Source organism: Geotrypetes seraphini, chromosome 1, assembly GCF_902459505.1.
Source record: "Geotrypetes seraphini chromosome 1, aGeoSer1.1, whole genome shotgun sequence".
In the NCBI taxonomy this organism is placed as follows: Eukaryota; Metazoa; Chordata; class Amphibia; order Gymnophiona; family Dermophiidae; genus Geotrypetes; species Geotrypetes seraphini.
The window spans coordinates 101,568,228-101,582,285 of NC_047084.1; positions in this window are offsets into that span (position 1 = coordinate 101,568,228).

A 14,058-nucleotide genomic window follows, 5' to 3' on the forward strand; every position below is an offset into this window, starting at 1 on the left:
CCTACGGCTACTTCATCCCACAGCTTTGGAACCAACTCCCACCTCAAATCAGATCATAGAACTCATTGATGACCTTCCGAAGAGCAGTGAAGGCCTTTCTCTTCAACTAAAGGTCCAACCGCAAACAATTCCCTCTGATCGCTCTCCGTCAACAACTACCAGCTGGCGACCTCCTGGTACAATCTTCTGTAATGCCCCTCCATAAATTCCCTAGGAATGTCCTCAAGTTACTGTACTGCCCAGCCTTGTCCTTTTATGACTGTATTGTATAGTATTGCGAAATGTACTGTCCAATGTAACTTCTGTGAATGTTGGCTTGTAACCCGTTCTGAGCTCCCAGGAGGATGGGATAGAAAATGAATCAAATAAATAACTCTCACTGTTTGCCCTGGGATTGGTGGTGTAGATGGTTGCTACTATTTGGGTTTCAGTCAAGTACTTGTGACCTAGATTGGCCACTGCTGGAAACAGGATACTGGGCTAGATCAGAGGTGTCAAAGTCCTTCCTCGAGGGCAGCAATCCAGTCGGGTTTTCAGGATTTCCCCAATGAATATGCATGAGATCTATTTGCATGCACTGCTTTCATTGTATGCTAATAGATCTCATGCATATTCATTGGGGAAATCCTGAAAACCCGACTGGATTGCGGCCCTCGAGGAGGGACTTTGACACCCCCGGGCTAGATGGACCATTGCTCTGACCCGGTGTGGATATTCATTTCTGAGCCACATATAGGACAATCCAGCCATTGTGACATCACTGATGAGGCTGGCTCTTAGGCACTGGCGGAATGAGGCATTATGACATCACAATCTCAGTTCTGGAATGTTGCTACTCTTTGGGTTTTTGCCAGGTACTTATGACCTGGGCTGGCCACTGCTGGAAACAGGATAATGGGCTGGATGGACCATTGCTCTGACCCAGTAGGGCTATTCATATGTTTGTATGTTTGTAGTTGTGCCTGCTCCGTAGAGCACTTTTGGCTAAAACCCTGAATCCATGCTGACCTCGTATATTTCACATTCTGAAAATGTCAGATCAGTAAACAAAAATAAACCAGGGACATTTTCAGTTGGCATGATATGCCTCCCAGCCTATCAAGCCTTACCATCCTCTTGTACAAGCAAAAGTTGAGGAAGAGGAGAAGCAGCCATTCTAACATCAAACATCTTCCCAAAGCTGATAGACATTATCACACTAAGGGCTCCTTTAACAAAGCCGCGCTGGCAGGGTTAACGCACGCGACTTTTCATCACGCGCTAACCCCTGCGCTGGCCCAAAACTACCGCCTGCTCAAGAGGAGGCGGTAGCGGCTAGCGCGTCCGGCGGTTTAGCACGCCCTATTATGCGCATCAAACCGCTAGCGCGCCTTTGTAAAAGGAGCCCTAAATGGCATTGAATGTCTCACCTTCTCCACTGGGAATATCAGAAGCTACACATTCGCCTCAAGCTCCCCCACGAGTGCCTTAGATGACCTAATTATCTCCCACCAACAAATCATCGTTGGCGACATCAACTTCGCAAACAACCCTAACATAACTGGGGCACCAGCTGACTTCATAACCACAATATTAGATCTAGGTTTCCAACAGATCATTACCTCAACCATCCACAGTGCAGGCAATACTCAGGACCTAGTCTTCATACAAAATAACCAACACGCCCACCCTCAAATCCAGCACGAAAACTCCAAGCCAGTATTTATTCAATTTTCTATACCGTTCCCCCAAGGGAGCTCAGAATGGTTTATATGAATTTATTCAGATCCTCAAGCATTTTTCACTGTCTGTCCGGGTGGGCTCACAATCTGTCTAGTGAACCTGGGGCAATGGGGGGATTAAGTGACTTGCCCAGGGTCACAAGGAGCAACGTGAGTTTGAACCCACAACCTCAGGGTGCTGAGGCTGTAGCTCTAACCACTGCGCCACTCTAGGAATCAAAATATAGTAAAGGTGAGCCAAGTAAAGGACAATCAAACCATTGTGACATCACTGATGAGGTTGGCTCTTAGGCACTGGTGGAATGAGGCATTATGATGTCACAATACCAGCTCTGGTTATCAGAGGCTGAAGCTTTTCACAGTATATTCAGTTTTCTATACTGTTCTCCCAGGGGAGCTCAGAATGGTTTATATTAATTTATTCAGGTACTCAAGCATTATTCCCTGTCTGTCCTGGTGGGTTCACAGTCTATTTAATGTACCTGAGGCAAAGGGGGGATTAGGTGACTTGCTCAGGTCACAAGGAACAGTGTTTGAACCTACAACCTCTGTGTGCTGAGATTGTAGCTTTAACCACTGCACCACTCTAGAAATCAAAATGTAGTAAAAGTGAGCTAAGTGTAGGACAATGAAGCCATTGTGACATCACTGATGAGGTTGGCTCTTATTGGTGGAATGAGGCATTATGATGTCACACTACCAGGAGCAGTGTGGGTTTAGCTATAACCACTCCACCACTCTAGGAATCAAAATATAGTAAAGGTGAGCCAAGTAAAGGACAATCAAGCCATTGTGACATCACCGATGAGGTTGGCTCTTAGGCATTGGTGGAATGAGGCATTGTGATGTCACAATACCAGCTCTGGTGGTTATCAGAGGATGAAACCTTTCATACTGTCTATTCAGTTTTCTATATCATTCTCCCAGGGGAGCTCAGAATGGTTTACATGAATTTATTCAGGTGCTCAAGCATTTATCCCTTTCTGTACCTGGGGCAATGGTGGGATTAAGTGGCTTGCTCAGGATCACAAAGAATAGCATGGGTTTGAACCCACAACCCCAGGGTACTGAGGCTGTAGCTTTAACCACTGCGCCACACAGTACCCTGGTCAGACTACTTATTTATTTAAAATAATTTCTATTCCGCTGATAACCTTATCACATTCCATATTGCAAACTTAGCTGCCGAAACCCTGACTAAGAACATCACTCCACTCAAGAAGACACCCAACTCAAACACAGTCAACCTAGAAAAGCTATCATGTGGCATCTTTAAAATAGCCGAAAAAACCAGGATTGCACTGACACCCATCAAAGAAGCCACGCCAAAATAGCACATACAAATTAAGACCCTGTATGAAGACCTAGCCCCTTGGCTTGTAGAGAACCTCAGGAAAAAGAAGAGATAACTAAGTTGAAAGAAATTCAAAGATAAAAATCCAAATCCAAAGATAAAAAGGACAAAACCCACTGGAAAGAACTACTATAGGAGTACAAATCAATCCATGATGCAAAAAAAACCTACAGAAACAAATCAAAGAACCTCTTCACATTGATAAAAAAAACTTGCACACAGACTTGTAACGAAATAAAAAAAACAACAACCCTACAAATTGACCTGGATAGTGAGACCCTCTCCGTCTACTTTCAAGAAAAAATAGATCATATACGCACAGATCTTGATTCGACATCCCATACCCCAGAAAACGCTCAGAACGACTCCCCCTCTATGGGAAAATCCAGAAACGAATCCCTCAATTGCCTTGCACCTGTATCTCATGAAGACCTAGCAAAAAAGATCATCACCCTACGACCCTCTGGATCCATTTCTGACCCATGCCTGGCAAACTTCCTGATGGCCACAAAATGCACCTTTGTCAAATCAATCCTACCACTAATTAATTCCTCCCTATGATCGGAAACGGTACCGCAAAGCTGGAAATTGGCATTCATCAGACCGATCTAAAAAAAAAACAACTCTGGATCCGAACAAACCTGGCAACTACAGACAGGTCTCAAGCCTTCCTTTCATTTTCAAGATCTTCAAATAGACTGTAATATCCTGACCTTTTTTGACAGACAGAATGCCCTCTCCCCTTACCAATCTGGATTCAGAAAATTCCATAGTATGGAAACCATCTTATCGGACATTATTGATGACTACTGGAACATATTAGACAAAGGGAGCGATGGGCTACTGATCTTTCTGCTGTCTTTAATACCATTGACCACCAAACATCCTTATCTCGTGTTTACTTATTCATATAGCTGTGCTTTAATTAAAAATTCTCGATTCATCACTTATCTTATCTTGTATAAGTGAAATATAAGACTTATGCACTAGACAAGCTAGGATGCTTAGGGAATAACAACAAACCCACCATTCTTAGCTATTTCAAACATGTTAAGCACTTCTGCCACCAAAAGAGTGGGGATATAAACTCCTTCATATAGATTTTACACAGAGCTAAATGCATCTCCTGCAGAATTAAAAGACTATGCCTGAAACAGAGAGGACCTTTGGCCCACATTTGTTCCTTAGTAGGCATTGTTTATGGCTCACTGAGCTGATGCAACTTGGACTTGTTATTGCATCATAACCCTCTTGCCCAGAGCTTGTACCGAAGGCAAGACAACACTCCAGCCACCAAGGTGTCAAAACTCTCTGGAATCCACCAGCAAGGAGTCAAGCTTCTTGGAGAGGAAAAAGTCAAATTTCATGGACATTAACGAGATATTTCTGGAGATACTCAGGTCAAGAGGTTTAAACAGGAGATGGAGAGAACATCTCATCTCCAATGATAAGCCCTTGGACCACAGGATATAAAGGAAACATCTCTGGAGAACCTCAAACCCTGGTTCCAGAGGTCTGGCTGTCCGCGGTTACACGAGGGGACAGGAATGGTGAAGAATTTCCCACTCGGGAAAACTGGGGACTTCCTTCCCCTTCAGATTCACCGAGCTCTGGAACAACCTTACCTCCCCTCTTCGGAACCTGAGTTCTCTCCAACCCTTCCGTAAACATCTGAAAACCTGGCTTTTCTCAAAAATCTAACACTCCCTCCTCCTCTGACATCCTAGTCCTTTAAACATTCTTCTTTCCTCCGATCTTCATCTAGCCCTTCCCTTGGAGTTCCTTTCTCACCACAATTCCTGTAAACCGTGCCGAGCTCCACGACTATGGAGATGGATACATTAGTTTAGTTTAGTTTAGAATTATGTCACCGCATCATTCTCGACTCTGCATCCTGGCTATACGCACAGCTCATGTCAAGATAAAAGAGGCATACGAGAGAGGTATCTGGTGTATGCCTCCAAGAAAAGTTTTGAGTGCAACTTTGAATTTTTGTAGGGATGTCTGGAGCCTAAGGGCACCTTTTACAAAGTGCTAGGGCCTTAACGCACGGAATAGCGTGCGCTAAATTGCCGTACGCGCTGGCCGCTACTGCCTCCTTTGGAGCAGGCGGTAGATTTCCTGCTAGCGCGCGCCAATCCGGTGCGTGCGTCAAAACCGCTAGCGCGCGGGGCTTTGTAAAAGGAGCCCTAAGCGTTGCAGGAGCATATTCCAAAGGTCAGATCCCTGTGTGGAGAATATGGAACTGCATGCAGTATGTAAGAGAATCTCTCGAAAGGACAGGACAATAAGTCAGTTTTGGGGCAAGGATCTGAGTGCTCTAGGGGAGTAGTAAGGGGTTAGAAATCTTGAGAGTTATAACGGTATATGCCTGCACTATGAATCTTAAAAACTAGAAGCAAGACATTATACGTAATGGGCTGCCTTAAGAAGTGGAGTGATATGATCATATTTCCAATGTACAGTGACTAATTTGATAGCTATATTCGGAATAATTAGTCGCAATTTAGGCCCGGATTCTGTATACGGCACCGCTATCAGTGGCTGCCTAAAAAGCGGCCGCAAATCACATGTCAATCACGCAACGGCACTGTATACGCAATCACGCCTCCAGGCGCTGGAAATGTAAGCCAAGGTTTTCCGGGCCTACATTTCTGGCGCCTGCCACTAGGACACCTAGCGACACCTAAGTCCACTTAAGCACCACTAGGCATGACAAGACTGTCGGTTGATTACAGTTATATTTTGAAATTTAAACAGCATAGTCTTGGTGGGAGTTATGAACCGATGATGACATTCATTACCCTAGAACAAACACCAGTGTACTGCGGGTGTTTGGGTGTTTGAGATTCATCCCCCACGCTAAAGTGATATCAGTGTGATTGGTTTCACTCAACTTGACTCAGATTTGTGTACGGTGATTCTATAAATGACACCTTACGGTTAGAAACATAGAAACATAGAAAAGTGACGGCAGAAAAGGGCCAAAGCCCATCAAGTCTGCCCACTCTATTGACCCTCCCCCCTAGTTACCCTTTGAGAGATCACACTCTGATGACCCATCCCCTTAACTCTACCCTCTTAGAGATCCGACATAAGCATCCCATCTATGCTTAAAATCTGGCACACTGCTGGCCTCGATCACCTGCACTGGAAGCCCATTCCAATTGTCAGCCACTCTTTCGGTGAAGAAGTACTTCCTGGTGTCGCCATGAAACTTCCCACCCTTGATTTTTAGCGGATGCCCTCTTGATTTTTAGCGGATACCCTCTTGATTGATAATCGCACCTAGGGCACCTAGGATTTATGCATCATTCATAGAGTCAGGCCCTAGGGGCCTGATTCTCTAAAGGATGCTGATCTTGACGGCCACCTAAGAAGTGGCCGCCAATCGTATGTCAATCATGCATTAGCGTCTTATAGAGAACTGCATCTACTTTGCATTATACAAGCCTACATTTAAGGCGATTGTCTCGTGTCTACGGATGCTTACGGATGCTAAAGGCCACACCGTGGGCATCCATAAGCATCTCTATGCATCTCCGTAGGTACGTGACATAGACCTACAATGTAGATATCCTTCCCTGCCTGCAATTTAAAAAAAAAAATGTGTATCCTGATTGGCTGTGAGACGGCGGTAGGATGCCTAGTGCTGCCAATAATTGGGATGCTTGTTTGGAGAATCGGCTCCTAGGTGTCTATAAGTTCTCATATGCTAATGGCCGCATGCTAATAGTGAAATTGACCTATGGCCGTTAATAGGGAAAATGGGGCCATTTTTCTACCATGCTAAAAGTGGCCTCAGTGCAAGGGTGACGCTGGCCACTTTTTAGCGCAGCTTATCAAAAGGGCTCCTTAATCATTTTAGCGCACCTGAAAAATTACACCGATCGAGATATTTCTGTTCCCTTAATTTCCTCCGCTTCTCAGAAGCTGGGATCGTCTAGCTGCCTGACCTGAATGACCTACTTCTTTTCGCCGTGAAGAAACTAAGTGGGACCAGAAAAGAATACAAGTTGAAAATAACCCTCGGTGTCAGCGGCAAAACCCATGGAGACCACAGTAAATAACTGCAGTGCTTTGCCCGACTGTCACCTTTACTTGAAATAATAATAGCAGGCCTATCCCCAGTGTGGTCCCCAACATCTCACTGTTGTCAGCCGGTTTTTTTATTTACACTATATTTTTTTTTTCTATAATCAGTCCACTATTAAGCATCAACAGCAAAAATCCCTCCTCGAGTCTTTTTTTTTATTTACTGCGGTGCTAGCCTTCTTCTCTTAGAAGTGCTGTGGAGGGATAATCCCTCAAGGCACAAGAAGCGTATAATTATCACAATTGTTCCTACTTCTGCAGTGGTCTGGACAGGTGGTATGCGCGTCATGCTTGCCCCGTTCCTTTCAACTGGTTTTCTACATTTTCTGGAGCTGTCAACATGGGCACGCTTTTAACAGGAATAATCTACTTGAGGTGACAGCCTACAACCATACATTAACATGCTGAAAAACAAGGAAAAAAAAAGACAAGGCTTTTAGATACCACGTCAAAGAAAGTTGAGCTGCCAAAAAACTTTTGAATACACCCCCGGATGAGTGCGTCAATGATTCCATAGATAGATTTTCTTTTCTACCAGACAGTTTAGAGATCTTTGGCATGAAATCCAATGTGCCAATCCTCAAAGCAAAACACTGCAGGAAAAAAAAAAACCCCAACAAAAAAAAAAAACAAAACATGATATGAAAAAAGCGTAGGAATGAATGATAATGATTATGAGTGTTTTCTCACACGCTGGAAGCCGGTCTCATTTAAGCAATTTCCATGCCAGGTGTAAAATTGAAAAGTTAAGACACAATGTTCATTTTTAAACATTTTCTGTTCTTTTGGGAGATGGTAAAAAAAAAAAAAAAAAACCAAAACGCATCTATTTGGAAGTTCAGAATATACAGTATTGAGAGCACAGATAATAAAAAGATCACCGGAGAATACGGAATATAATTTCCACTAACTTATTGCTGCTTAAGGCGTATCTCTGCTAATTTTAATGGTAGGAAAAACTTGCAAGAATATGTGAATTCGTAATATCAGCTTTCAGTGTTTTCTCTCCAATTGACACTTATACACATTTGCAGAAAAGTAAGCCTGAACAAACTATTTATGTCTTTACCAAAAGCTGGAACGGTTTATATTTATATTCATGTAGTTCTTCTGTACCAGTTTTAATCTGATGCTCATTGAAATTTAATATCTGCCTGGTTGCTTCAAGTTTCCAAGTTTTATTAAAAATTTGATAAAATGCTTATAAATGATTTCTAAGCGATTTACATTAAAATAATGGTAAAAAAAAAAAAAATCAAATGACAAACATAGAGACATTACTAAGACAAATACTCACAAGAAATAGATAGGAAAGTAAACATTAATGGTAAACAGAAAGAGGAAAGGAGAGGATAGTAGCCTTAAAAGGCTAGTTTCAGGATGTTCAAGGGCCTGCCGATGACTGCAATTGCATAGTACAAAGATCTAAAGCAGGGGTGCTCAAAATGACAATCGCAATCGACCAGTAGATCGCAATGCCTTTGCATTCTCCCTGCTTCCCTGACGCCGCAAAAGCCAGGTGAGTGCATCCACTGTACAAGCACCGGGCCCACAAGCCTCTCCCACCCCCAACGTCAATTCTGACATTGTAGAGGAAGTTCTGGGCCAGCCAATCGCTGCCTGGCTGACCCGGAACTTCCTCTCTGATGTCAGAATTGACGGGGGGGGGGAGGGGAAGGCTTGTGGGCCTGGTGCACGGTTGGGAGTGTAAAGTCATGGGAAGGAATAAAGGGGACTACGAAGGGATGAAATGAATTGAAAGGTTTACTAGCAGGGACAGAGAATGTTGCTATGAAGAGCCAGAAGTGTCTGAAAGTTCTAAAGGGAAGAGTGACGGAGACAGAAACTTGAAGTGGAACTGTGGCAGTGGAGAAGAAATAGGCTGTGAGGGTGACAGGAACTCAGAGAGGGAACATGCGCTGTAATGGGGGAAGAGAACTGAGAGAAAAATACATTATTTGGGAAATAAGAGTAAGAGCAGACATGAGGAAGTGTTTGCTGGGGGCATTTGGCAATGGTGGAGGTGGCTTGGGGGGGAGGCAGGGAGAGAGAAAGAAAGACAGAAAGAAGAAAGAAAAGGGGACAGGAAGAGAGACAGATAGAAAAAAAGAAAGGGGGCAGGGAGAGAGAAAGAGACAGAAAGAAGAGGAGGCAGAGAGAGAGAGAGAAAGAAAAAAAGGGGAGGGGGCAGGGAGAGAGAAAGAAAAAGTTGGGGAGGGAATGGAGTGTGTCAGGTGGCAGAGTGTGAGAGTGCGAGGCCACCAAAAAACCCCAGACCCTTCTGTACTGCCATATAAGTGCTACCTGCAGCCATAAGGGCTATTGGGGCTGAAGACAGGTGGGTATAATGGGTTTGGGGGGCTCAATATTACTTATATGGGAGTTTTGGTGAGATGTTTATGTGACACCCTTTTTATGAAGTTCATATCAGTGCTCAGTAAGGTGCCCTACTTCTATGTTGCCATGTCTGGGTGGCCAGTCCATCACATTGCTGGCCCCTCCCATGCCCAAAAGGTCTTGTTCTGGGCATTTGGAATTTCTACGAATATTTGGACAAGAATGTGGTATAAAGATAGATGTAATGGCGTTCTGGACGATCAAATGCCTGGATGTACAGATTTTTGAAAAAAAGTATACTTTAGACGTATTTTTCGGCAATGGACATTTGTGCCCCAGCCGACCTTTCGTGACTAGCGCCCTACGTCCAAATCGGACTTAGACATCTGTTTTGATTATGCCCCTCTATGTATTTACAAAGAGGTAGAAAGATTAATGGCAAGGGGCTGCCATATAACTTGGAATAGCAGATCAGTATCAGTGAGCTATGTCATAAGTGACAAGCTAGGTTAGACTTTGAGGTAGCTTCCGAGAGTATCTGAGAAGGTCTGCTGAATTTCCGGAAAAGGTATGTTTTTAGGAGCTTCCTAAAATGCCTGTAGGAGGTAGATGTTTTGGCCAGTTGGCTCAGTTCTGGGTCTTTTGTGGCAGCCTGGTAAGATAGTAGTCTGCTGAAATGAAATGAAACACCCAGAGCAGAAAAAGAGGGACAAAGGGCATTATAATCTGGGCTTAATTTCAGGGGGAATAGTCTAGAAAGCAGTTCTGCCACTTCCCTCTTTCCCCTCTCTAACGGTGTTCCTGCCCTTTCTCCCCATTGTTCCCACATTCCTTAAGTTAACTCAACTTGTACGTCAACTCAACTTGTACTTCACTAATCTTTTGTAAACCGCATAGAACTTAACAGTATTGCGGTATATAAACTGTTATTATTATTATTCTGCTTCAGCACCTCCCTTCCAGAAAACCTACAAGGCAAAGGTGATGCTGGAGCAGAACAGCCTCCATTCTAGAACCTTAGAACCTTTTCTTCTGACATTCCTGCATCTAATCTAATCTAATCCTTAGGTTTGTATACCGCATCATCTCCACGTTCGTAGAGCTCGGCGCGGTTTACAGTAGATGAAATAGGAAGGAACTACAACAAAGGGTTAGAGGTCAAAGTATGAAGAATATTTAGAGGACTTGGGATGCCAGATATGAAGACGACTTGGGATATCAAAGTTGGAGAGAGGCTTACATTTTTTGAGAAAAGCCAGGTTTTCAGATGTTTGCGGAAAACCTGGAGAGAGCTCAAGTTCCGAAGAGGGGAGGTAAGATTGTTCCAGAGCTCAGTGATTTTGAAGGGGAGGGAGGTCCCTAGCTTTCCTGTGTGGGAAATGCCTTTTAGCGAGGGGAAGGATAGTTCTGATCCATCTGCTTCTCCCCTAGCTCCAGAGTTCCACTTTCTTTTTTGTCTACAAATTAAACACTGATGATGACAGTGGCATGAAGACTGCAAAGCAACGAAAGAGGGACAAAGTAGCACCAGTAGGGGCAAGAACACCCGAGAAGGATAGGCAACTAGAACTCCCCAAGATACGAGGAGAGGGAGAGAAAACTAAGCAAAGCGCCTCCCTAAAAGGTCCAAACAAAGAATTAGGTCTATAACTTTCAGTGCTGGAAAGATGGAGCCCAATATTCAAAACAAGCTGAGCGCCCAAATAGAGAATGACATGGGGTTCTATCTCTATCTCCATCCCATCCCTACATGTTATGTCCCTATTTCTGCCCCATCCCTGTGAGCTCTATCACTCATCTGCACAAGCTTTGAATACTTACTCAGGAACTTCACATGCACTAAGGCGCAAATTCGGTAAAGGATTTCTGCGTCTAGGTGCATATTGATGATGTCAGTGACGTCAAGATTGTGCACCAGACATGTCCACTTGCTCTGAAGCACAGCTATTGTGAGTAGGGTGTCTTTCCTTCTTAAACTTTGGGAATGAGGTTTAGTATGCAAAACATTTGTTCATGTGCTTTGCTTGAATAACGCATTATTAAATATCTTTTTACCTTAATATCAAACTCGAGTATTCTTTACCCCCCCAAAAAAACAAAACCCATACCACTATATCTGGACGCCTCCAGCACGCCTAGCCAGCGCCCAACTCACGCCCCAAAGTGAGCTTTCAGCTTGGATTTGAATAGAAACATAGAAAGATGACGGCAGAAAAGGGCTATAGCCCATCAAGTCTGCCCACTCCACTGTCCCACCCCATTAAGTCAGAGTGCTGCTCGACCCACGTAGAGATCCCACGTGGATGCTAGAGACGGAGCATGACATATTGATTCAGGCAGCCTGTGCGGCAAGAAAGAAGAGACGGAGTCTGGAGTTGCCAATGGAGAAGGATACAGATAAGAGGGACTTACCCGATGAACGGAGTTCATGGGGGGTAGCATAGGGGAAGATAAGTGAGGTGATATATTCCATGAGAGCCGCTTTGCTCACATTAGCCCTCTCCTCAAGTCACTTCATTGGCTCCCCATCTATTTCTGAACACAGTTCAAACTCCTTTCACTGTAACCCCCCCAATAAGAGTCGCGAATGAACCGGTTTGAGCAATCGGATTTGCTAGCAGTTCAAACGTGGACAAAGATGCAATAACATTTAAATTACTGCTGCTGTTATTGTATTTGATCTTGAAATTACTATGCGGAAATTAAGGCCAACAAATCATTTGATGGTGAAATCTTTTTTTAACTAAATTACTATGACTGCGTACAGTAATTATAATATATTTCTGGCTACCTTACAAAAAGCTACACACTTCATTAGGCCAGGAAAAAAAAAAAACAACGAGCAGAGCAAAACAAATTCAGAAACGCACTCAGATGATCTGAGAAAAAAAAGCTATCGCCCACAACTTCTCGATCTTTATTTCCGTAGGTCCAAGTGGCCTCACAATACTAATTAGACCAGTTTGCAAAATCCGGTTTCCGCACGTCCCTTTAACGGCCTCAATTGAAAATGCACCTTCAATTTTCATACATTTTACAGAACTGTCTAAATACACATTCTGTCAGGACAAAACTTTATACAGTTTGATCACTTCTAATTTGCATTTTTAATAGGCCCCATTAGACAGCCTCTGAGCTAATTAGCCAAGCATCTGTAATTGAAGACTCCTGTTTCCTGTTTTCAGAACTAAGAAACTAATGGGTGAAGTGCTGCTAAAACAATTAAGTAATAAGAAAAATATTGTGTTAAGATTGGCAATACAGCAGATGCTATAAATCACTGCAAATGACTCGCTATTTAAAATGTATAATTAGGAGAAGAAAGTTACCCATAGAATATTTCTGCGGAATTGCAGAGAAAGGGACTGAAAAATAATGCAACTTTTTTAAAAAGGTGCACATTTTTTTAATGGTCTTTTTTTTTTTTTTTTTTTTTCAAATATGTTGTTACCGACTCAATAAAGTCCTGTTCTTCAAAAATGTCTCTAAGTGTGTGTTTCCCTTCTCTGGATTATGCCAGTTTCACAGATTTGCTGTGAATATTAACATATCTAAAGAAAAAGCATATGTTATCTAGAAAGCTAGTGCATAAATAGCATCTTTGGATAATCGCTATGTTATGTTAACATAAGGTATCAACATTTAAGAATCCAGCTTTCTGAGAGACTAAAACAACTACAGTAAAGTTACTTGGACTGCAAGTAACTTAGTTTGCAAGTGTTTTGCATGACAAGCAAAACATTTTATTCAATTTTAACTTGATATACAAGTAATGTCTTGCAATACAAGTACATAAAGTATACACACATCACAACTGAGCCGATGGTTCTTCTCTCTCTGACGCTGCAGGAGTGTAGTGACTGTTCTAAACGAGCGAGGTCTTGCAATACGAGTACATACGGTATACACGCGTCACATCATTACGACTGAGCCAATGGTTCTTCTTTCTCTGACGCTACGGGAGTGTAGTGACTGCTCTAAATGCGAGTGCCAGCTGACTGCCTACAGGACGTGCCTCTCGACGTGTTTCACGGCACACCCGGAATCTCAACGTGGCACACTAGTATTCTGCAGCTACACGGTTTGCGATACACTGCCATAGTGGAACTTGGAACCAACACCAGGACCCAGATTCTATAAAAGTTAGCCACCTATATCGGTATGCCTAACTGTGCATGAATTCAAGAGGGCCTGGGATCTCTCAGAGAGAGAAAGAGATAATGGTTACTGTGGATGGGCAGACTAGATGGGCCATTTGGCCTTAATCTGCCATCATGTTTCTATAACCATAAAGTTCTATGACATCATAATGCAGGTGTAAAGAGTCTTACCCTATAGGAAGAGGAGATGCAAATGTTAAGCCAATATGGAGAACAGGAGATAGTGGATGCTGCAGAAGAACAGACTAGATGGGCCATTTGGCCTATATCTGCCATCATGTTTCTATGTTTCTATAGCCATAAAACTTTATGACTTCACAATGCAGGTGTAAAGAGCTTTAGCCTATAGGAAGAGAAGATGCAAATGTTAAGAGCCTTAGCCAATAGGGAG